This window comes from Dromaius novaehollandiae, chromosome 4, assembly GCF_036370855.1.
Source record: "Dromaius novaehollandiae isolate bDroNov1 chromosome 4, bDroNov1.hap1, whole genome shotgun sequence".
In the NCBI taxonomy this organism is placed as follows: domain Eukaryota; kingdom Metazoa; phylum Chordata; class Aves; order Casuariiformes; family Dromaiidae; genus Dromaius; species Dromaius novaehollandiae.
In genome coordinates this window covers 75680863-75706102 of record NC_088101.1, presented here as the reverse complement: position 1 = coordinate 75706102, position 25240 = coordinate 75680863, and the positions used below count along the sequence as shown (strand labels likewise).

The following is a 25240-nucleotide window of genomic DNA, read 5'->3' as shown; positions in this document are numbered from 1 at the left end:
TAACTGCTGGCATAGTACTAGCAAATTCAAATAGGACGAAACATCTCTGTTTAAGTGGCTCATTATTTTATTTAAAACCTAATCTCCGTTGTTGTGATAATAAGGAAATAAATACATTATTAGTTCAATCACTAAAATATCTGAAGTTTTTAAAATAGTGCTCTTTAACCCTTTTATTTATTGTTAGCTTCCAAACCTGTAAAATCTTTCTTGGTGAGTTTTTTTATTTTAATCACGCTAGCCATCTGCAGCACATCTGTTACTCCCTCGTATACAGTAATTAACGTAAATGTGCACTGGGTACAGATATCAAAGCACCAGCTTTGATAAGGGACCGACACCTCTATATCAGCTATAACAGTTAGTCAAGTTAGAGTTAGATTTACTATCCATCCCCTGAACTCATGTGATGTATCTCTGTGTGATAATTGAAAGCAAATGTTTGGGGTTTTTTAATGATCTCCATTCCAGCGGCAAAATGCTGTATCTTGAGCAAGAGACCTCACTTTAAAAGCCGGCTATTCTGATACTACTATTTATTTGTTTTTAAACACAATAAATGGATGTTTTGCATTCACTCAATTAGAAATCTTGTGTCACTGCAGTTTTTCTGCTGACTGGGGGATATGGATACATTTCTTTTTGTGGTCCTTGCTGGAGACCCAAAAGAACATCTAATGGATCCATTGAGAGAATTCTCAGAATTGTAACCAACAAATTAGGTTTTGAAAAATTCCTGATGATCATACTGAATCCACATAAGTACCACCATTTGGAAACTCCATGGTTAGCCTTGAACTGGCCACACAATTGCAACCGCTAGACTTCCAGGCCAACTGGACCCACTTTTAATTGCATACTTTATACAAGCCAGCTTTGACAATCCTGTTATATTTTAAACAAGATGTAACTGAATAATTGCATTTTGTTACCTTAGAAGTCTGTGGTTCTTACAATTAATAGCATTCCTTTTAAAGTTAGCCCAGAAAAGAATGGCCTTCTGCCAAAAAAGCGCTTATAATGTTCAAAGAACGATTTTGAGGAACAGCAGGTGCTCTTTGTTTTTATTTCTCAGTGTGCTAATGCCAGAGAAGCAGGGCATTCAATCGCCATGTGTCCACAACCTAATGCTCTCTCCATCTCCATAAAAAGAGGGAGACTGCTGTATCATTTATAGCAATCTCCCCAAAAGCACAGTAAGGATTGGACTAATAGGTAGATTGTTTCAGGGAGTTCTCTCGGGGAAACATGGCTCATAGGTGCGTGGGAAGAAAGTCTGTTGCAGTATTTGTGCGTCGAACCTTTCACCGCCTGCGCTGCCTCCTTGGTGAGGGTGCTCGGGCTGTTGGGTCTCTGAGCACAGCCCATTCCAGGCTGCCTCCTCTGGGCAGCAGGGAGCTCATTAGTAGCACCAGCTCACCATCTGTCTCTGAAGGAGGAAGAGACAGAATTAATATACGATGGAGGAAAAAAAACAAAGCAAACAAAACACGGTTGGGAAGCAGCAGGATGCCATCCAGAAAGGCACAGAATGTTCTCTTTGAAATCGTCTTGCCTTCTCCACACAAACCATGGAGAGCGGCTTGGGCATGGCTCCGAAATGCTCACAAAAGCACTTGTAAAGATTGAGTTTTGATCATTTTATCTACAGTACCTTCCAAATTCCACAGAAGAGTATTATTAAACACAGCTGTCCACAGACTAGTCCTGTAAAACCCTCCGGGTTCTGCACTGCCTGAACAACAGGACCTGACAGCTGCCTGAGACGACGGCTTTCTGTCTGCAAGGTAAACGAGAGCCACCCAGATAATGACAGAGATCAGTTCTCAACACAGAACCGAAGAGTCGTCCTGCAGCATAGACTACATGAGTGCGGTGGGCGGCAGAGGGGGAAGAGGGACAAATGATCTGCAACAGGGAAGCACCACCAAGTAATGATCCAAAGGCAGAAGAGTTTCCTCCCCAGCTCAAGCTCTTATGAATGCTGGGGAGAAAAAGAGGCAAATGGAGAAAGCTAGGGGAAGACAGTGTGACCTAGGACAGTGGCAAGAAAGAAAGGACTAGAGAGGAAGGATAAACATGAGGCAGACTGCAAAGTTTTGAGATAAAGAGCCAACCTTCTGAATACCTTCTCTTCCATTGGATGTTTGTCATCACAAAACAATTATCTTCAGACTACATCTTATATATACAAGCAATACCATATAATACAACACAATCTCTAGAATACCTAATGCAACAGGACCTCTCTCTGAATACCTGGTAATTAAAGATTTGTATTTAAAGCAGCTAACAGTTCACTTCCAACCTCAGCCTATTTGGAGAAGAGCTTTTCAAGTACCAGCAATTAGGTTTGTAGCCATGCTCACTATATGATATCTACTTCATGTCTTAAATTTCTAAAGAACAATGTAGACTTAAAATCTGAAACATATTTAAACTATCCTACTTCCTAATAAGGTCAAAAATATTCACAGCTAAAAATAATGGTACTGAAATCACAAATGATAAAGTCCAGCATGGCCTGGAAAGTCAGTCACTGAGTATATCAACTAGGAGACCTCTATCATCTGGTCCTTCAGGAATCTCAATATAAACATCCAAAAAGAGAATATATCTTACTAAAAATCATGCGTGGTGCATGGAGCATTTAGGCCTTTTTCAAAACCATGGGAATAAATATCAGCCTTTCAACTGATCTCATAGACCTTCAGGCCAAGGCAGTAAGTTCGCATACAGACATAGATGAACAGTTCAGATGTTAACTGTCCAAAACCTGAAGCTCAGATAATTCTTTCGCTTTTCTGGTGGTCCATATTTAGACACTTAGATCTGAATCTGTTTTCTCTGCATCAAGTGAAAAACAGCAAAAAGACCCTCCAAGCCATAAAGAGATTATGGTAAAAAAATGCATATAACTCAGAATCCATCAGTTAGATTATAGCATTTATACTTATGTACCTAAGTAGACGCCTTGATTTTTAGAATGGCTGAGCAATTGCCAATAGGAATTAGCACGGATCAATATTTTTTGAAAAATGAAGTCATTGATCTACCTATCTAATATAAGGTATTACAATGGGTTTATGGTTTTTACCATTTATTTATTTCAAAGCTGTGTTCTGTGAAAAGGAGAGAAAATGTGTCTAATTTTGAATGCCAAAACATTTTAATGATATGACCTCAGTTTTCTGCTGATCATGAACTAATGGAACTTTTCCAATAAACATGAAGTGAGTTTGTCATCTGCACACAGAGTAACTGCATCTTTGTGCTACTTTCTAGGTCACAGATTCTTAGCAGTCCACAGTATTCTCTTCCCTGCAATAGCACAGGCTTCTGTGGGTCTGACTTACTTGACAATACACCATTTTTTCACATATGCAACTTGAAAGAATTGAATGCAGTTACAAAAGCAGCACGCTACAGTAATGCATTGGTTAAAATCAAATCTTCTGTCCAGAGAAAAACATGCTAATGGGTCAAATTCAACTCTACATTACAAAGCTGAATAGCTAGAGTAGCTCAATTAATTTTATTGGAACTGCCCCAGAAATGCAACCACAGAGCCCTTTTCAACATCCATATAACAAAGAGGTGAATCTAATTCACTGTACGTGTGCTCTCAAATTTCCTTCTGAAAGGACTATTCAGGTTAGCCATGGAAAACAATACTTTTGTTTCTGAAGTTTTACTGTAAGCAGTGAGCAGGTTATTCAGTTGCACACATGTTCTCTGCTTCCCACAGCAGAAGGTATAGCAAGGGGACAGAGGTTTGGCAACTACTGGGTGCAAAAACCCCTCAGTAGCAAAAACCGCAGATATGCTAATCCTGAGACAGTAGGAAAGGTCCTCCCCACGTTTAGTGGCGCAGTCTCAAAGACGATTCCCTTCTGTTCTTTGCTGAGCGCTTGCCTTGAAGCATTTTTCAAGGTTTTTTATTTATTTATAAACAGGCCAGACCTCCTAAAGGTTTTGGATCTTGTTTGTTCGAACAAGTTGCACTCATAATTAATAAATGTGCTAAACCTACTGTCAGCCTAACTGATGAGCAAAATGTGATTGGGTCCTAGCAGGGAAGGATTTTCCCTGTTGTGCCTTGTTAAAAGAAACACATCTACATCTGCTTGAAGGCAGAGGCATTGAAATGACAGAAAGCAATTTTAAAGCCTTTTAAAAAGCTTGGAAAACGATAGGATTTTAATTTAAGAGTTGAACTTCAATTCAAGCCATAATTTGAATTAAATCACTCGCTCAGCATTAAAACGGCAAGTCGAAAACAGGAAAAAAAGATGATTGTCCCATTTTGCACATTGCCTCTCCAAGAAACAAACTTCTCCCATGCGGGCAGCCGTAAGCGCTTTGCCGGGGACCAGCTCCGTCGGCCTGCGCCAGCACCCGAGCAGCAGCTCCCGGCAGCGGCAGCAGCCCTGCGCGCCCACCACGGGCCCGACGCCGGTGGATGGTCCATGGCACACTGGAGCCCTGGAGGAGAAGTCACAGCCAGGGGATGCACCTCGCCTGCCCTCCCCTGCTGAAGCTTTCTGGGGACGGGGAGAGGGCAGCATAGATGTGTTTATTAGCCAAGTATCCATTATGAATGTCCTATTTAATTAGCAAATAACTAATTAGGTGGACTCTGGACCAGGTTTCCAATGATAATTGTGTTTATCAGCGCAAGGAGGAGATCCATACTCCATAATTTCAGTATAATATTCTCCACAAAAAAATGGGTATCTATTCAATCTAACTGCAGTTATCTAATTGTGGCTATGGGAATTACGGTGCCGTTTTCAGTATAGAGATTGATCCTAAGTAAATAAAGAATATTGTCTGTGATTAAAAAAAAAAAAAAAAGAACAGTACCACTATTAGGTTACATGCTATGCTCTAGAAGCTTGCCTGAAGAATTCCCTTAAGTGAAGTTAGGGATAATATTAAAACCAGTGAATCATAACAGCCACCACAGGGGAATTATCTGGTACGGTATCCTGTTCTCGGGGCCTTGCATCCCATGGACAACTTGGTACATGAAACCACCCCTCGGGGAAAAAACTCTTTCTTTCTCTCATGTGCTATTTTGTAAAAGCCTGAGGTGACAATTTACTATTTGCTGTTACACATTTTATTTCCCTTCTTAACCACTAAGCCTCTCTGATTTAGTTTTCTGTTGACAATACTTAGCTCAGGGCCACAGAAATGATATTCTTGAAGGGTTCCCAACACCCTGGGATTTTCATAATTAAATGTATGCCTTCGCTAGGAAAGTGAGAGTTTCTGACTTTCTGCTCGCCCTCCTATGCACATATTCCTTAGCAATATGGAAATCAGAATAAGCTATTGGGTCTGACAGCAGAGTTGAAATATCACAGTAAGTACTGCATAACTCCACCTGGACGGTATAGAGTCCCTGTCTCCAAAGTATCTGAACAACGTAGTATCTTCATACTTCCCAGTCTACATAACTAGGTTATGCTATATTCACACTGGTCTTAGTCAACAGAGTCTATCCCTATCAACGTAACAGCTCCTAGCTCCAGTATTACAGAAAGTGGAGCAAGATACTCTATTTCAGCCCTAAACTTAGATGTCTCGCACAGCGTTTCCCCGGGCTTGTGTTTAATCTTTTTTGCTCATACATTATATTTGCAAATGAAATGGGGTAGTGGAAACAGGACAGATTTGGCAGGAGATCACGGAAAACAACAACAGCAAAAAAAACATCCAGCATTTTTCCTCATAAAAGCAAGAAACTGAGAGCAACTCTATGTGAGAAAGGAATAAAATTTTAAGGAGGTGTTTTCCGTTGTACAGGACTTCTAATGGTTTTTCTATTGCTGCAAGCCAGGGAGAAGCCACTATGAAATTCCTTCTGTTATTAACTTCCTCAGAAGCTTTAAACATTTTCCAATGTAATTTCTATGGCTAATAAATTGTCATTATTTTGGATTGCCTGAAAATCATGAATCAATTTAGTCACAAAACAGATCTGTTCGATTTAATGTTCTTGTTACTTATTGCCTCAATGTTGCAATTTTCCCCCTATGCTTCTCTATTTCTCTGCCTCTCCTCACATCGCCCTGTTGTAATGCCTTTAATGTAAAAGATGGCCTTCATTCTCATGTACTATTTAAATTCATCATGTCTGACCTCTTCAGATGCAATGAATGCATAATTAATTTTCATTATAAATTTAGAATACTTCCTCTCTTCTTGCCACTTCAAGCTTCCTTTAACTTTCTACTGCTATCATGTTTTATTTTATATTCCTTAAAAAATTCTTTCTTGCTGTCTTCTTTTCAAGTTTCACTTCACATACAATTTGACTCCTTGGTACAAACACACAGCTGGAACCTGCACAGAGCCTGAAGCAAGGAGCCCTGCTAAAATAACGGGACTTTGGTCAATCACTAGTAACATAGATCATACTCATATTACTGGAAAAACAGCTGGCACGACAGGCTCTGTGTACATCATCATCTTAGTAGAGAGAGGTTTTTAGGATTAAAATGCAGAGTCTTTCATTTAAACACCAAGTATTCAACAAACAGATACAGCATAGACCCAAAAGTGCGTGTTTATTTCTCCTTTTAAACAGTGGTATTACTTCAGCATCTTTTTCTTTTTTACAGTCATTATGAAGGCACTTTCTTTGTATTTCCAAAAGTCTTGATATATAGGCTTTATTTGGATACTGGTTCTCTTGCTAAAATAACTCAAGGATTCTGCTTATCTAATTGACCAAAACAGGTCTGAAATGTGCTTCAAGCTGATCTAATAGACTTGTGGAACTGCAAGTCTCAAAGTGTTTTTCCATGAAGGACACAGAGGTGGAAGACCTCGTTAGGACACACGCATTGCTGTTCGGTATTCCCAGTTTATAGGATAAGCGTAACAGTATATGCCAAAAAATTCTATGATTTCACGGAATCAACATATTTCCTTTTATGAGAATCACATGAACTTAGGTCCCGGATTTCTTCTTTCCTGCAAAATGCTAAAGGCTTTTGGAAGATTTTAAACTATTGTCAAAGAAAAAAAGTATAAAAATGGTGACTAGTCAGAACTGAAACATCAGGAGAGCTCCAGAAAGATTGGCAGGTCACATTAGCTGCCTCCCACTCTACACAACACACCACATCAGGGGATAAATAAGCTCTACTGCAAGTCCACAGGAAAGCTGTCCGTACACAAATTAAACTACAGAGAACCTCTGCAGTTTGCTCATACTGCTTTTTGGGGACACCTTTCCATCTCTGTTGTCTAGCTGAGAGAGCACCCTGTTTCAGACCACTAAAGCGCCCTGGAAGTCTTTCCAGGCTTGTTTTGCTAAACCACTTTCCGGGGAAAATCAGAGGGAGTTCCAACACGTAATTTTGTTGGCATTTCCATCCTATGGTCCAGACAAATCAAATTTTAACTGAAAGGCAAACTCTTGCCAAATTAGGTCTCAATAACATGACACCAAGGCAGAAAGGTCGCACGCTGAGAAAGCAATAGCAGCTGCACTGTAATTGTTGTTTTGATAAACTGTCTTATGAATAGTTTTGTTAAGGCATAATGAGCTGCATTTTCTGACCAATCCATCCAAAAAAGAGAGTGAAGAGGCAGTAATGGCTGCACAAATACTATGTACGCACTTTGCCTTTTTCAGTATAATTCAGACAAAAATAGAGCAGGCTAAACTGATCGTTTCCTAATGGAAGGCCATCTGCTATGCTTGCTGTATTACTGCTTCTGTCTACTTTGCTTGGATTTTAAAAAGGTGTAATATGAAAATAAGTGATGTTAAAAGCAAGCAAACTGTACAAAGTCCAGAGATTTAACTTATGCAATGGAGATTACTGGAAATTTGGAAAGATGGTTGTTTCATATGGAACAGCTGATAAAACCACCTTGTTGTAGTACCAAAAAAAAAAAAAAAAGAGCCCTAAAAGAAAAAAATACCCCAGTCTCTTAAACATGGTCTTGACAAAGCATTATCACATTTTGTAGACTGCAAGTCTGAAGGCCGTAACCCAGTGTCAAGAGTTCAAAATTCTTCTATCATTCTTCCAGTCCTCCTGAGAGATGTGGAAGTGCTTCGTAAGGAAACTGGGGTTCCTGTATGGTTAAATAATGAGACCACTACACTGGAAAATATCCTGGGAAGGAGGAGGAGAAAGAAAGGAAATCTGAAGTGGCAAGAAGATTTATTGCACAATTTAATAGGATTTTCTCATCACTAAATTCTATTTTTCTTCTGTACCTAATCACCTTTCTTCTACACCATTAAATCCAATTTCACTTCATCATATATCTTTCCTCTCTAATTTCATAGATCATCATGTAATTTCTCTCTCTCCAAACAGCATTCCTTCTTTTTTGCATCATTCTTTTTATATCTACTCTTTTTCAGCTTATCATTATGCCGCCTCATTTCCTGCTCATTACTTCTCTCACCATAAACTGGTCCCTCCTATAATGCTGTCTACCCTGTCTTTCTGCAGCATTGTGAAGACACTGTGCATCTCTGTCTTTCTAAATTTCTTCCTTTCTTTTGGTCAAGGCCTATTCCTCAGTTTGTTGACTAAACCATTTTTAATGTCTTGATTTCTCACCTATTTCTAGAAACATATAGATACAGAAATGATAAAACTGCTCTAGGTAATCATTATATCATATAATAGGCAGGTAGATCGAAGCTCCTGCACACATTCTTAACACCACTGTGGGATCACAGCAAAAGCTAAAAACAAATTTAACATTTTCGGTGTAGCTGGGACTGATCTGCATTTTATCCATGCCCCTGAACGATGCTTTATGTTCAGCAATGAACGTTTCAGTAATTCTGTACATTTTCCAACTTAACCTAGAAAACAGATAAGATTAGATGTACCAATGTGACACCATGGAAAGACTCAGCAACATACCTGAAGCACCATTCAATCCTCTCTGCACTGGAAAGACTGAATACTGTCACATAATGTCACAGCACCACATTTTGTAATGACACCCCCCCAGATGTTCTTAATGGCGGTGAATATCGGATGTCTGTGTACACGCACACAACAAAATCCTCCTTGAGCCCTGCTCCCCACCTCTCAAGGCTGAGAAAGAAAATATGACAAAAGAGAATAACTACCAGCACCAATAGCCATTTAAACTTCATTGCCTTTGAAGGAGTCCCTATGCTGTGAGTTCGTAGATCCTCAAAATGAGCCTGTTCTCCAACTTCCACGGCAAGCGAGTTCCCACAAGCTCGCACCAAACGCCAAACAGTTCGCCCGCTCTTCGGACAGCTGTATATTCGATCATCCCAGTCATATGGGCCACATGGGAAAGGGAATAAATGCTTACCTTTTCCCTACCTATATCTATTTAATGAAAGAAGGAAAAGATGTCTGGGGGACCACATTGCCAGCAATAATTAATTAATGAAGACAAATGAATAAAGATGGCCAGTCTCTTCTTCTGCTGTACAACCAAAAAGCGCCATGGAAAAATCTAGGCATGCCCAGTCATCAGGTGGTCAGCAGAGTATTTTCATTAGCACAAACTATATTTCACTAACTTGAGTCTAGCCCAGACTGGAGATCGGCCTATTCCCAATTTGCCTTTGGAAAGATAACACCATAAGGCTTATAATTATGTAAAATACCAATAGCAATATATAACAATAACAATTTTCAGTGTGTTTGGATGTTCCCAAAGAAGTTAAAACTGTAGTTCTCTATGTTTATCAGCAGCACATCTTTTTCAAGAAACCCTGAAATTTATAAACTTTCCTAGGTGCTTATGATGAATCTACCTGTCACATAGAGGGCTGACTGGATGCCGGTACCAAAGGATGCAAGTCAAAAAGCATCTGCAGCCATGTAAAACGGTTTTGAAAACATAACAGTGGGTGAAGGTTAAAAATATTAGTCAATGTAGTAGGTTCAAAAATGAAATAAGTGAATAAATGGGGTTCTGGGGTTCATGCCATTCCCATTAGTACTTCTTCTTGCAGAAAGTTCTCCTTCTCCTTGTATTAATATTTTTTGGCTATGAGACAGAATTTTACTATTATCACCATCTTGTTATGATACCACCTCCTTAACATCAACGTTCACGATTCCTGGTGCTCAGGCACAGTGTTGTAACCTTGAAGCAGAGACAACTAGAATCTAATGCCAACTATAAGAGCTCCCTGCACAATATGTACAGTTAATTCATTTTACCATTCTTCTTCCCTTGAGTTTTCTGCAAGGACATTTTAAAGAACGACACGCTGGTATCGCTTGTTACATTTTCGTTCCCATTTTTTTTAATTGTATACATTCAATCAGTAGCAAATCTGGTAGGATGACACTTTCAGTATTGTTACACATGAAACAGTTCAGTTCAGAAGAGCACGGTTAAGACTGCAGAAACGCAAGCTCGTCAGCGGTCCAGCAAAAGCTATACTTGCATCAAACAGACCCACTCGTAAACACTTTACTTAAGCAACAAAGTCAATGCTCAATATACTGTTGTTACTGATTAACACCAGTGACACATTAAAAAGTGCCCCCCAAGAGGTTTGCCGTATAACTAATTCACAAATCAGGTTTCTCAAAAGTAACTATTTTTAATAATGAATTTGGGCTTCTACTTTGTTTAACTTTTCAGCAGTTCAAGGGTTTTATCTTTCCAAGCTTTCATCACCACCTCAATGGCTATGAATTCAGCAAGACTCTATAAAAATAACTGGAGTAGAAAAATCATTAGTAAAGCTTGTGTTATAGTTAAGTTGAAGTCAGAAGGCATAGGCAAACCAGTATCAAAAATACAGAAGTCATAAACCCACTAGCTCAAGGGGCAATATAAGACATATATGGTCAGACTTCACATGTAAGTTTTGGATCCTAATGAATTCGAACAGAAAATCCAATTTCTGGGAAAGAATGGGAAAAGCTAAAGAAAGATCACTGCTGGGATATGCTTGATGGAAAACAAAATCCAGCAAGATGACGACAAAATAAGGACCACGGATGAACCAAAAGGAGGCAGGATCCAAAACAGGACAGGGCGCGAGACACCAAGGCAGTGAAAATACTCTCAGAAAATCTTGAATGTTACCGTGCAGTCGGTGTCTGCTGGCTCAGCGACGTGCTGGCTGCAGGCGTAGCATGACCGCCAGCTAATGAGCACGGTTTGTGCCAGTTACACACATTATGTTTTGGTCTCAGTTTTCGGTCTCATCTCCATTTCCCACTAAAGGCCCAGAACACAAACATTTTCTATTTAGATCTCACAGCTGTATTTGCACTTAAAAGAAAAACCTCTGGGCTAAATTCGTATTTTTGTAATGAACTATGTAACATTTTAAGTTAACTCACATAAAATGATGTTGATCCTACGTAAAACATATGACTGCAACAAAAAATACCCCAAATCAATTCCAGTTTGCTTGGTACTGTATTTTCCAGTCATCTCTTACAGTCAAAGGTCTAATGTTATGTTTTATAATATTCATCAATGTACAAATCTATTGGAATCAATTTAACTAATGAGATGTCAAAAGTATACTTCATTGCATTTATCTAAGTTAGTAACAAATTCAAATTCCTTTAATGACAAAATAATATATTTTCATTTGCTCTGAAGGAATCTTTGAGATTCTATTATAAGTGAATGCATCTGTTGCATTAAACTTCATGTACAAAGCTACATTCATCATTTGCTTTGGAAAAAAAACCCTCTCGCCCATAAAAATGCTTCATCTAGACATAAAAATGTACACCATTAGCAAAAATATGAAGAGGAAACCATTTAGATATAAAAATCCAATAGCAAATCCTAATGCACTACAACATTAAAATGTATTGATGCACTGCTTTACTTTTGAGTTCACCAAACCAGTAACCAGTGATTAAAACCAAAAAATAAAATGCATTACACTTGAATACTAAACGCCAAGAAAAGCAATATAATTCCACATATCTCTCCTCCTGATTTTATCTACATAATAAAGAAAACTTTCATATTTCAGGACATAAGCACATAGAGAACGTGAGAATCAACATACAGATGGGATCAGTCAATTTGGTGCTAGCACATTGACAGCTTTTCTGAAGAATGGAGTTTGATTTGAGACAGATACTGTATTCAGCAGGCTCAGGGAAATGCTTATACAGAACCAAGAGGATGGAACACCCCCACCCACCCCCCGCCATGGGTCTTTGCCTTGGATTTGTACAGAGGAAGTAAAAATTCAGTGAAACCAATGTAACATCTGTGCTTCACACTTCAAAAATACTTTGGTTTTAGGGCCTGATAATATCAGTGCATATTCACATCTCCTATCAAAGCCCTCTGGTCTCCTGGGCGTGGGAACCTAAAGTCAGTATTGTAGCAACCACTGAATGAAATCAGTGCAAATACAGAGGCAAATGAGTTCTGGTTTGTCACAAGCATGAGATGACAGAATTTAAACAACTGCATTTTAATATTTTACTGCAGAGGTCAAATCTTTTCAAGAATGCAGAAACTTTGAAGACTACCACAGAGAAAATGTTAATTGGTGTAAAACATTAATTTGTCACTTAACTTGTTTTTTAAAAGCATATGAATAAAATATCTGTGGGGAGAAGGGGAGGGATGTACTTTTCATTCTGCAGGATGTACTTTAAATCTGTTATACTTCCATGTAATCTTTGTATTTTTAAAGCTTCATTCATATTGTCCATATTATGTTTTCCTTTCAAAGCCTACTTTTCAGTTGTAGCTTTATATGCCTTTGGTGCATCAACATTTTAGAAATAGCACAGGGCTGGCATTTGCTAACCTTATTCATTCTGTGCAATATCTTATTATTCAAACAGTCATGAATCCCATCGGGCTTGCTCACAGCCTTCACTGAGAGTAGGGCTATAAGCATTCAAATCTTAAAAACTGCCAATTGATTTAGAGAAAACTGACATTAAAACATGCATTTTATGCCGTTTGAAGCTCCTTGTTTTCCATAAAGAATTTACATGAACATAGAAACAATAAGCCAATTTTCCTTACACCGAGAGTAATTAAGAGGACAAAATCCATAAGGAGTACCCATTTCATGTTAAAGACAAGTTTAGATTAATCAAGCCACTGAAGAGATGAGGCTGAGGATGATGTAATTTCCTAAAAGTTGACATACTTCATGACAGGAATGCAAATAGCTCTGTAGCATGCGCTTCATGGACAAGATTAGTCCAAGGCTTATAACTCTGGAAGCGTAGAGCTGTAGGAGAGGCAGCAGTAATACTGATGCAGGTGTACTTTGGTGGTGTTTTCGCCCTTCCCACCAGGACTGCTTTTCCTCATCTGTGAAAATACACTATTTTGGATGACTATAATGTAATGATGGACAGAAAGATCTGTTGAGGAAGGAAGAATATTTAAAGCGGACACTGGTAGAATATTTAAGAGGATATTACAGAAAAGAAGGACCACGGAGAGACTGTACGACCAAGGAGGCCTCTCCTTTGGTACTATTAGCCCCGTCTCTAGAAAAGGCAAATGCCTAAACCTGACAGATATTGAAGGGTACAGTTCTTTCTTTCTTCCTCTTACACAACCTACTTTCATCTACCCTTTAACACTAATCTCCTAAAGCTTCTTTCCTTTTCTCTTTCACCTGTACAGTTGAAAGACTACCACTTCTTGGAATAGCAAGCATATTAAACTATGCTTTGTATTGAGTGTTCTTGTCCCTGTTTGTAATTGCCTTATTTCAGCCATACAGAAAACTGTGTGTTTGCTTATAAATGGATGATATTTTGTTCTACCACAACAGTCAAATATAATACAAAATATTACATATTGTACACAAAAAGAAAATGAAATGTTAAAATTTAAAAGGCCAGTATGTTTTTCTGTATATTCGTATCACAGATGTAATTTTTCAGAACTATTTTAATCAGTGGATTTCAAAGACAGTGGCATTTCTGTTTATTCTTGTATCAATTTTATGCCCTTTTCCTTTCTTCACAACCAATTAGTTTATGTAACAAAGTTCTTCACCCTTGCAGAGATTAAGATTTCACAGTTAAGGCTTATGCAATAGAAAACTGCACATTCAGATGACAAGCATTTTTTAAAGCTGTAACATTAAAAATCATGCTAACATTTTCAACAAGCCAGACTTCATAACTCTTCAGCTATATTTGCAATGTATTTTCAGCTTCCTAGGCAAATGCTATCTTTAACAACATTTAACTTTTTTTAATGTCACAAGTTATATTACCTTATTAATCAAATTGATAGTGGTAGCTTGAATTTCATATTGGAATCAAAAGCAGTAACTACATAACTGTGAAGAAAGTCTAGATTACAAGTCAGTCATTCTCTGAATGGAACACAACATATCATCCACTGCATTTCATTTAGAAAACATTCTAAATGACTCGTCCTAAATCTCCTAAATCATGATTCAGAAGTCATCCTAATAGTACATTTTGCCTAGAATGCCTCTGGTGATAAAATACCTTGTTTGTTTATATTAAGCCAAGAATAAAAATAGCAGTGAGATAAATTCTAAATAGTTAAAATGGGAATCACCTTTCCCCCAACTTTGAATTAAGAAAAAAAAGCAGTAAAATACACCACATATTGCTCAATAATAACATGATTTATTCAGTGACGATAGCATGCTCAGTGCTGCATGCCAAAGAAAGGAAGAAGGAGCCCTGTCCCACGGAGGCTATAATCAGATGAGGTGAACAATAGAAGAGAGACACAAAGACATTGCAGAGCTGATGATGACTTTATCTCAAAATGTAAGTCATTTTAAGAACACCCCCAATCATTTGCATGGCATATCAGTATCGGCATACACAGGAGACAAAAGTTCTCTGAAAGGGTCTGAATGAAGACAGCATATTTCCCGACTGAACGGGGAAAAACTTTCAGGTGTAAATAAAAAATCAAAGTTCAGAGTGGAAAAAGAAAGCAAAAAGAGATGATTTAGTATGAAGAGCATGCTGTGGAAATAGAAAGTGAGAAAATCAGACATGTAAATAGAGGCAGAGAGCAGAATATAAATGGATTAAGACGTATTAGTGTTGCTAGCAAGGGGTGAGCCTGGTGGAGAAAGCCAGGGAGAAAGAAAGTAAGCACTTGTGAGGGAAGGGAAAAGGGTGAGAATGGAGAGAGGCCAAGATAAGTCAGTAAAAACACAGATAAGGAAGACAGTCTAGTTCTGGGGAAACAGAGACAGAGCTCTGATACAAGACACTACCGTGGAAAAATGCAAAAAAAAAAAAAAAAACAAGAGGCTCAAGGAAGAAAACTTAAAAAGAAAGTCCTCTTGTATGGAGGATTACTATCTTCCCCTTAGCATTTACTTATACAACAGATATCTCATCTGCAGATATTGATTTATTGTAACGTTGGCTAGTTGAAATCTTAATTCGCAATTGTTTTTCCTTTGTATTAAAAGGTCGCTTAATCCATCTCAGCTTCTGCTTTCTCCGACATCCTCTACACTTTTTTTTCAAAGGTTGGAGAATAGTTGCAGTATGTAGCAAACACCAGCATGAACAGATTTATTCTACGTGGGCTTAATATGTTAAAAACTTTCTACCATGACCAGAGAAGTATGCATATGCTGTATTTGCATCTGTCAAATTATATTTCATATAGGAATTTATATGAGTCTAGAGAGAGAATTAGTATGATCCTTTTATACTTTAGCATAAAATGGAAGTAGGGACTGTGTAAGGCTGCTATGAAAAAGACTTTGGTACATGAGTGCTATTCAGTAAAGCAGAATTCTGTTGTTTCATTCAATGACTAGAATAAATTCAACAATTTTCTGTTCCTCCCTAAGCATCTGTTATTGGTATTTCCTGATTTCCTGGAGAAAGGAAACTGGCCTGGAAGGACCTTTCATCTGAGCAGAGGGGCACTTCCAGTGTTCCTTCCAGAACAAAAAGAGCAGACATCCTGAGCAAAAAAAGATAACGCATTTTGGAGAGAAAGGCTACTTAGAGGCTGTTAAAGCTCAGACTCACTATAAAGGGAAGGAGGAACCTGACAATGCCCTTGCGAGCAGTCTTGCAGTTTTATTGAAACTGGTCAGAATATTTTTAGATCTTAAGAAAGTAAAAGTATTCCAAAGAAGAGCAGACTTAAGGCCAAGAGACTCTGATACCAAGTTCTATCCCAGTTTACTGCTAGAGAGTGCAAACAAATGCTCCAGCCATAAAAGGCAGCTTGGGAAAATGACCAGTATACCCCACAGCATCATACGAGCTAGAAATGGAAAAAATCTCAAATTATGAAACCATTCATATTCATATTTCCAGTATACAGTAGTTTTCTAAAATATGTTTCCTGATGTCTCAGCACTAATGCAAATTCATATTAACGTGTCCTGGTCCAGGTCTCTGCCTTCCCTTTGGAATTACCATTAAGCACTGAGACTAGAGGAACTGTTGCAGTGACAAAGAGAAAAGCTGAACAGGAGTGTCTTAAACTTTTTTCCTCTTCCCAAAGGAAAAGGATTACAAAAGCTAGAGATTAGCTTTGACAGTTATCCAGGGGCTGCATATATAAACCCAAGCTCAAAGCCCTATTTTCTTAATAATGGCAAAGAGGTATTCTGTGTCTTTATGAATGAATGATATCTTAAAGCCTAAAACGGGAATACAGCCTTCTGATTAAAATCCTAGGGCTAAGAAAAGATATTGAACAGCCAACTCAGATTAGAAAAAGTCAACCTGCCCAACACAAAGCCAGGCTGATGTTCATTAATAATGGTGGAGAGAATTTTATGTACCTGACAGGATAGTGGTTTTACCTGAATTTTAAAACAGAGAATGAAAACGTACTGCCGGCTGACTTGAGATGCCTCAGGTTAGGACTTTATTGGTTTTGAGAAAAAGTAAGATGGAGTCTAGGTATAGAATATAGCAACTGACGGTATATGATTCATTGGTTGTAGTAAAGCAAGGAAATTCTGTCATGAACTTATTTTATAAAGGTCAGCCAGAACCTCATCTGTATCATGCTTTTACCCACAATGTAGTTCTTCACTTTGGAAATTTCAGCTGCAGTTAAGATTTCATGCAGCTGAATCCCATATCATCTATTACAGACATCTGGAAGAACCAATGGAAGTGGGAAAACACAGAAACAGAGGGTTCACGGAAGAACTAAAGCCTTCCTCCAGCATAGTAAGACAGAACAGAAGGAAGGGATTAAATTATTACTAGTATACGTGTACGTAGTTAACCAAATTGTAACTGAAGGTATGTCCAGAAGAAGGTAATTCTTCTCTGAGCAACAGTCTCATGACTGTAGAATTATTTCCTAAGACCTTTTCCCATCTGGGATTGTAAACATTTATCCCCTAAAATCATGACCCCGGTATAAGTTAGAGCTCTTGGCTGTTGCACAGACTTTGGACAACGCACGTTTCATGGACTTTTCCCTTCTCTCCAAGACAGAATGAATGTAATTTAAACTTTAATTGTTTAAAAGCTAGATATGATTTCAGTTCAATTTATGGGCTAATTTTAAATGTGAGTGTTGTGACTAAATGAGCCATCATGTAGATTAAATTAGGGCAAGCCAACTCCTGTAGAGCATAATTGTTTTTCCATTCCGAAACTATAAATGGCAGAAGTCAGTGCGCTGTTTTTAAATTTTAAAAAGGACCCAAATTATAACCCCTCCCTAATCCTCCTACTAATACTCTCCATCTGTCTTCACAATTCTTTGTTTTCCTTCTCAATTTTAGAAATCCTACTGTTATCTTTTCTGACTTGAAAAGAAATAAAAATTAAACAGAATGGACAATATTAATTGCAACTGTTGACCATGACAAAGTTGAAATGTCTTTGTAGGTGACAAATGAAACTCCTTAGAGAGAAAGAAATTCTTCTTACTAAGAGCTGGAGAGCAGAGTTCTTCTCTCCCAGTCATACAATGCTTGAAGCTTCTCTCTTCCCGTAATTTCTTTTTTAGCAACTGAGAAGTATGGAAAGGAAGTGCGCAATCCACATTACATGCAGATTAAAAGAATGCAAAAATAAGCCCTAAAGCCAAAGCATTTTTGCATCGATCCAATTCCTATCAAAATTATTGATGGATCTCTCCAATGAATCTTCAGTCAGCCTTAGATGTCAGACATGTTATGTGCTTCATGGCATTTTAGAAACAAATTACATCTCCCCACATTTTTGGCAGTAAAACAAGTGGAAACACCCCTGAACGAGAACAATTCTAACTGAAAACAAATTCATCAATGTCTTAGCAATACACCAACTAATGGAAACTTGCTCTCTTTCAAACTTCAATTCAAATTTTGTTGATGTTTCCCATTAACTAATGTTTCTTACTAAATTATAACAGTAGCATCCTTGTAACGTTCACTCATCCCGGGAATCACTGGGGGATTCTGACTGAGCGCCACACTCCCCACTGTGCCTGTGCCGGCAGATTCAGCAACCTGGGACTGGCTTGCAGGAACGCAAGCGTGGACTGTTTTCTTTTCTTCTCAAATTTTCACTCCTCCCACCTTTTTTTAAAGTTGAAACTCCAAAAATTCCTATTAAACAGCCATTCAAACCTGAAAAAAGGGGGAAAATTATTTTACGATGACTTTCTCTGTTGGCTTCAATAAGCTTCCATAAACATCTGAAATTTTGGCCTCTCTGAAAACAATGGGGGCTTTTGCAATGATATCATCTTCTACAGCAAAATCCAAATCCAAGCAAAACAGAAAAGGAGATACATATCTTATTCTGACATATATCTAAATAAAATATAACTGACAACGCCAAGTAAAATTTAAACTGGTTGAAGGGTAATTTTATATACATGACATAAAAATAAGTGAAGTTATCCTTAAAAATTACAAAAAGAAAGAACTGGTTTTCTCCCATAATCACCATATTTAGAACGCTGAGTGCAAAGCCTTCATGGCTGTACGTGTCAATTATTGTTTAATTTGATGCCTGACAGTGTATGTCACAAAAAAGGAACCTTCAGAAGCATTTTTAGGCACTGACATAATTATAATGTGACTTCTTAACAGCAGAGACCTGGAGATTAAGATGCATCACCTCTACATCAGATTGCATGGGTGAGATTCACTATCCCAATGCCTGCATTACTGAGAAGGACAACATTTTTGAACAGGTAATAACCTACATATTAGTACAAACGTGAAGCATAAACAAATCAGTGCGAAGAGAAAATCAGAAAACTTTTTGTCCTAATTACTGGGCCTGGGAAGTTTCTGCCTAACAATACAATGAAAGCACAGTGATATCATATTTAAATCCTCTGCAATTTCAATTTCAAGACCATATTTCAAAGTACTCTATAAACTCCCCATATTTCTGAAGCTTGCTAGGGTAACTGTGAGTTCAAAAGCAATTTTCTGGTGCATGTTTCTAGTCATTTCACAGTGTTTTCTTACGATATCCTAAAATAACAGTACTTCATGTTGGCATTTCACTAATATTCTTCCATTAAAGTTATTCTTAATAATACATTTCCAATTGTCTCCACTGGGGGAATTTCATTTTCATAATCAGAGATCAGAAAATTCAAAACTGTGAAATGTGCCTGGAAATTTAACTTCAACTTAGCTTTATATATATATATATATATATATATATATCATTCAAGGGGAATGTCTTATTAATCATAGGACTATATTGGAAAAAGAAACTGAAAAAAAATCAGTTGAAGGACAGGAATGGTTCTTAGAAACTTTGCATGTGATAGAGTGAGGGAAAAGTGGTGCAATTACCTTGCAAGAGACAAGTGTCTTCCTAAGAATAGGCCTTGAGATGTTAGATACTGAGTCTCTGCTGAAAAGCTTCATCAAGGTGCTATAGGTGAGCTTCTACACAGGGCATCTCTTGTTATTGTTCTAAATACTTCTAATGAAATCCCTAAAACTGCCCCGTGATAATGAGACATGAGATCCTATTGTACATTTGCCAATATTAAAAAGGGAGCCTCCTGGAGCAGAGAAAAAAGCATTATGCTTCACTTTATCCCATCAGATTAGGGTCTGAAATTAAAGGTCAGACCCATTATTTCACATCAGTGCTGGAGGCAGGAGAATTTATTCACTACAGAATTAAAGATTAACTAGGTGCTTCACTAGGCACACTACTGTTCCTAAGTTAACAGATAATAAAAGAAAGTAGAAATCTGAGAGCACCCAGTAAAACCTGAAACTGTCTCCACACTCTTGCTAGACTACACAGAGAGGCTGTAGGAGACAATACAGTAAAGAGCTTATTTGTATTTTTAAAACCAACCTCTTTAGCATCCTCCAACTCTGGCTGCAATTTGTGCACTACTTCAATTATCAGGAAGAGACACATTTGCATATTTTGACAAGTGGCAGAACGGCATAAGAACTAAAAATAATCAAGTCACCTTTATAAATCATATGGTTAAACCAAAAAAACTGCTCATGTCTCCCCTCCTTCTCTCATCTGGAAGGTGAGCAAACAGAGTAATAAAACAGTCAGGGTTCTCTAAAAGCACTGTACTTTAGGTGTTCCTTTCCAAACTTCCTTGGATTTTTCTTCTTTCTGCTGCTACTAGATCCAGATGGCCTAAATGGTTTCCCACCTAACTGGTCTGCCACCTAGCTTTTGCCTCAACTTTTCACGTTTCCTTTGCTAGTCCCCAATGGCCTAGATATATATGGCCAAGGCCTCATTGCATGAGATCTGTGCACACTACGTAACTCTTAATACCCTTCGGTTCTTGTTGCATGTGTCTTCTCTCATTCACGGAAAGTGATGTATTTGCTTTCTGCTCTAATGGATGAGTGGTGCTGATCCATCTATAACCGTGTCATTACATTTCCAGCATTCAGACTGCCTTGGATACTCCCTCAGGCATTACATATTGCTGTGAGCATGACCCATTTTCATAATCTGCCTTTTCCACTGCTGTGTCTCCAAAGGGAGAATGGAAGAGCAAAGGAGGAATGTGTTCTCCTTTGCCCTTGGAATCTGCAGTAGGTCCCCCATGTGGATCCAAAATGTTCTTCTTGCTTACAAGTTTCATCACTGTCTCACTTGTGATGATGCACTAGCACCATTACTCCAACAAACGAAAGGACCTAGGTGACAGTCAAAGGTTTCCCTAGTGATACAAGGCTGACTTAACCTTAGTCCCAAATCTGTAGACCTTGTAAAATGAGCACAAATTGATTTTGATCCAATGCATGTACATCAAGTATGGCATCTTAATAGTCTGTTTTCTAAAACAATCTCTTAGGTATTACATCCATCTTTACAGATAAACTTTGCAATCAATTAAGAATTTTTCCCCCTCAAATCATGTCAGAAAACATTACAGTTTCCCATCTGCTTAATACAGCTAAGGTGTATCAGTCTAAACATGATGTACCACAGCATATTATTGGTTGCTATTAAGGTAAGCACGGGGCCCAGTTCTGCCCTTCTTCCATGTAACATCACCAGTGTGCCGTGAGCCACGCACTGTGGCTCCTTTTGATACACCCTTGAGCAGGCAGGAGCACGCACACTCAATGCAAAGTACGCCAACCGATGCCCTGCCAGCAGATGTGATCACAGAGCACATTTTGGGCTGAAAACCAGGAGCACGAGGATTTAAAATGGAAGTTATACTCACAGCTTCTTCACTTACAAGGAAACGGACATCAGTCTTTGTGACACTAAAGGCAGGGTCTATCTGCTGTTTAATTTTTCCTCTCAATTTATCTTCCAGCTCATTAATCCGTTTCCCAGCAACCTGTCCCCACTTTCTATTCTTACACGCAATTCTTCTCTGAGCTCCTGCTGGGAGGCATCCATCTTTCAAAGCAGTCAAGCTTTAATTTCTTCTTGTCTAGCTTGAGCTACATCAATCCTCCTCCTTTTTTTCTGTCCTGCAAATTCAAGACTTGTTCTCGGATTAAAAAAAGGGTACTGGAACAGGACAACTAGCCTGAGTAATGGACACCTTTCCTTGGAGAATAAACTTCCAAGTAGCTACAAAAGGAGCTTCCCATTTGCTAGCAGAAATAAGATAACACCTCAAATAAATAGAACTTCATTTAGCAAGGCAATTCTTCAGAGAAGAGACCAAGTCTCTTCAGCTGTAAAGCACCTTCTGGAACGCAATGATATATAAAAACAATTTTTAAATGGTCTCATCTAAAAAAGATTGTATATACTCCCTGGTTTGTATACTTGGCACTTTCTGCTTTATCTGGAAACAACTAAACAATTCAGACATGCTATTATTTTCAATTCCAACTGCATCAATACTAGTATACATAAATAGATGAGAATTTCTTTTTAGAGCATATGCATATACTGCCAATGCACATTAGTGTCTTCACCGCTGTGCTATGCTGTTTGCTATGCTTATGCTAACAGTGGAAAATATTTCTAACACAAAGTGCTCCAGGTCACTTCTTGTACCTGAGGCAGGCAATGAAAGGTGGTCTCATAAAGGCACCCTCACTTTCAGTCCCAGCTCAATTAAGAAATGTGTTTTCTTCCCACGCTGTTTTCCTCTCTGTCACCCTGTCTCATTTCTCATACTTAGCGGTGACTGCCTGACTAACCAAGCCAGTCCTAACGCTAGCATAACGCTTGTAGGGAATGTAATGCAACTCTTGGCTGCTTCAGTGCAAGATACTGCTGCTGCTGCAACACTTTGCTGCGTTACTCTTGTGTTGCTATTTATATTGTACTGCTTAGGCAGACACATGCCATTTATTCAGAGGCAATTTTATCATCAGAGATTTTTTTTTTTTAATTTTAGGGATTTTTTCCTTGTTGACACTAACTGCAATGGAGAGCTGTGCCTACAAACCAAAGACGGTTGGGAGAAGAGTAACAGATATGATTAAGGGAAAAGAAAGATTGATTTCCCTCTCCAGTACTCCTTTTTTATTACTATTTTAGGATTTCTTGAGGCATGAAGTAATTCCCATATCTGAACTGATATATTTGGCCAGAAGTAGCTCAAATAATAAAAGCAGCAAGGAAAGCTACGGAAGAGACTACAGAGCAAAAATATTGGAGAGAATACCCCTGGGGAGGCGCTACAAAGGCAGAGAGATGGTGGACGTGGAAATCCACGGGAGACATCATATTGGAAATAAAAAAATGAGAGATGAGGAATAGGAAGCAACAGCCTAGCTTAAACCTTTTTGTATTCCCTTCTATAACCAAGGCCTAGGTGGCACACAGCCCCTCAGCCCCCAGTCCTTCTTTATTACTGTTGTTTCTATTTCATCAGAAATAAAGGGTTAATCAAAGACTCTGGTCCCTCTAGAGGTGCTCTGGCCATGTGCAGGCCACTTCTGCAGACCTGCGCTGCCTGTCCACGTTGTCTTCGTGGGCAGCCTGAACTGTTATCTACAAAAATCTATCTGCCTTTTTTGCATAGAGCTTTATGGTCATTTAAGAAGCACCGCATGAAGGCCTGTTACACACGTGCCAGTGCCACATGAGGCTGCCAGGCTGCGTACAGATAAACATGTGCTTGAGCGTGTGCTGAAACCTGGGAGGCCCCAGAAACCTCAGAGTCAGCTACCTCAGAGGCAGCCCGGGAGGTGGTCTGGAAAGCAAAGTATACAGGGGGTGAATCTGGGCTCCAGTCTGGCCTTGAGGCTGCTCCTGTGCAGCAGGGAAGACGCAACCCGCATGCACAAATGCTTCTTGCTATAGAAGTGATACCACATACTTTAAAGCAAAAATATTATGCAACCCCATGCACTACTGAAGGATGTACTGCCTTCCGAAATTGAACAGTTGACTCAGGTTCCGCGTAGGCTGACTTACCCTGTTCCCCGTGACTAATCTGAAGACACAAAGATGAATTCAATGCAAGATTTTCTTTTTCATGCAACTTTTCTCTAAGCTATATATAATTATTCACAAAGGAAAATGGGCAATGCCATGCTTGAAAATATATACTATTACAATGCTAATGGTATCTACATCAAAGAATATTTTTTTCCACAGTTACCTAGCATTAGGTGATTCCCTGACCTCGTCTTAAGGAAGGTTTGCTGCCAGTTTCACTGGGAACACCGGTGCTACGAGCAAGCAGGTCCGAGAGAATTTCTGTGCAAGAAAGCCCTCCTTAAAAGTTGCAAGGTCATAATTATAACTAAGATGGATGTCCTGGTTTCTATTCATTTATCATTACAGTCCTCCGGAGAAGACTTCCTTTGCTGTGAACAACAACAAAAATGGGAGCAGACGAGCCAAAGACCAGGGAAGGATGACAGACTACAGCAGGCAGCAGCCTGAAACAGTGTCGGCGAAGCACGGCACACTGAAGGAGAACAAGTCTATTTCGCTGCTTGATGGAGTGACTCTCGCAGGCTCTGTATCTTAATTTTTCTTTTTTCCTGCTTGTCTATCTTTTACTGTTTTTTTTTATAAACCTCTGTGTGCTTGATATTCAATCTCTCTCTCTTCCTCTCCAAAGATATTTTTGTACAATGGTGAATCAACTTACTCTCATATAATCTATAAAGGAAACCAAAAAAAGCCCATAGTCAAGCTGTGAGTCTTTGAAAAAAAACAGAATCAAATATTTATAACTCAAGTGTGTGCCTATAACTATATATTTCATCTTATGACAGCATCATAAGTTTATTATAGAGCAACCATCACTCCACAGTAACAGCTGAGACTGGCTTTCAGCTGTAAGCCCCATCATATATTTCTTTTAGAAATGAAAGCTAAAGAATTCAGCTACCTCTCTACTACAATGTAGCAACATGTTTTCTCTGCACACACATTTTGTCCCCTCAAAATTGCAAAATATATGTGCTAAATTCAGCAGAGCTAGTGTCTAGATTACAAGTAAAGTAAATACAACATATTTCCATTTGAAGGACTAAAACGTACTGGAGGCATGAAACGTTTCAGTATCAATAACAACATTTGAATGGAACAACAGCATGCGGCCACTAAAACACACATTAGTCGTGTCTCTGTTTGCTTATATGCAATCAACATCTTTCTTAGCAGCACCAGCCGAACTCCTGCCGTTTCATTCACCAGAACCCACTCCTGATCCAGTACCACCACGTGAAAACCTATAGCTCATAAATACATCTTGGGATTATGTTCCTTTCAAACATTTTAATGATTATTTAGGATTGAGTCCAAACCCTTACAGAAGTTTTGGAAAGCTTCTTTATGAACTTTTACAGGGCTCATTTAACCACTGGTCAGTAGAGACTGCATGTCTCTCTCTGTGCCCAGTCCTCAAGCCT

The 25240-nt window shown here is 38.6% G+C and overlaps 1 protein-coding gene and 1 long non-coding RNA gene across 8 annotated transcripts in view; one reads left to right on the top strand and one right to left on the bottom strand.

The window, feature by feature from the left end:
* SORCS2 (sortilin related VPS10 domain containing receptor 2) overlaps positions 1 to 25240 on the bottom strand; it is a 552477-nt gene that overhangs the window by 269844 nt on the left and 257393 nt on the right. The window lies entirely within an intron of this gene.
* LOC135328407 (uncharacterized) lies at positions 14650 to 24479 on the top strand. Its single transcript, XR_010389240.1, has 3 exons — positions 14650 to 14762; positions 19028 to 19131; positions 24162 to 24479. It is a non-coding gene; the product is annotated as an uncharacterized LOC135328407 (long non-coding RNA).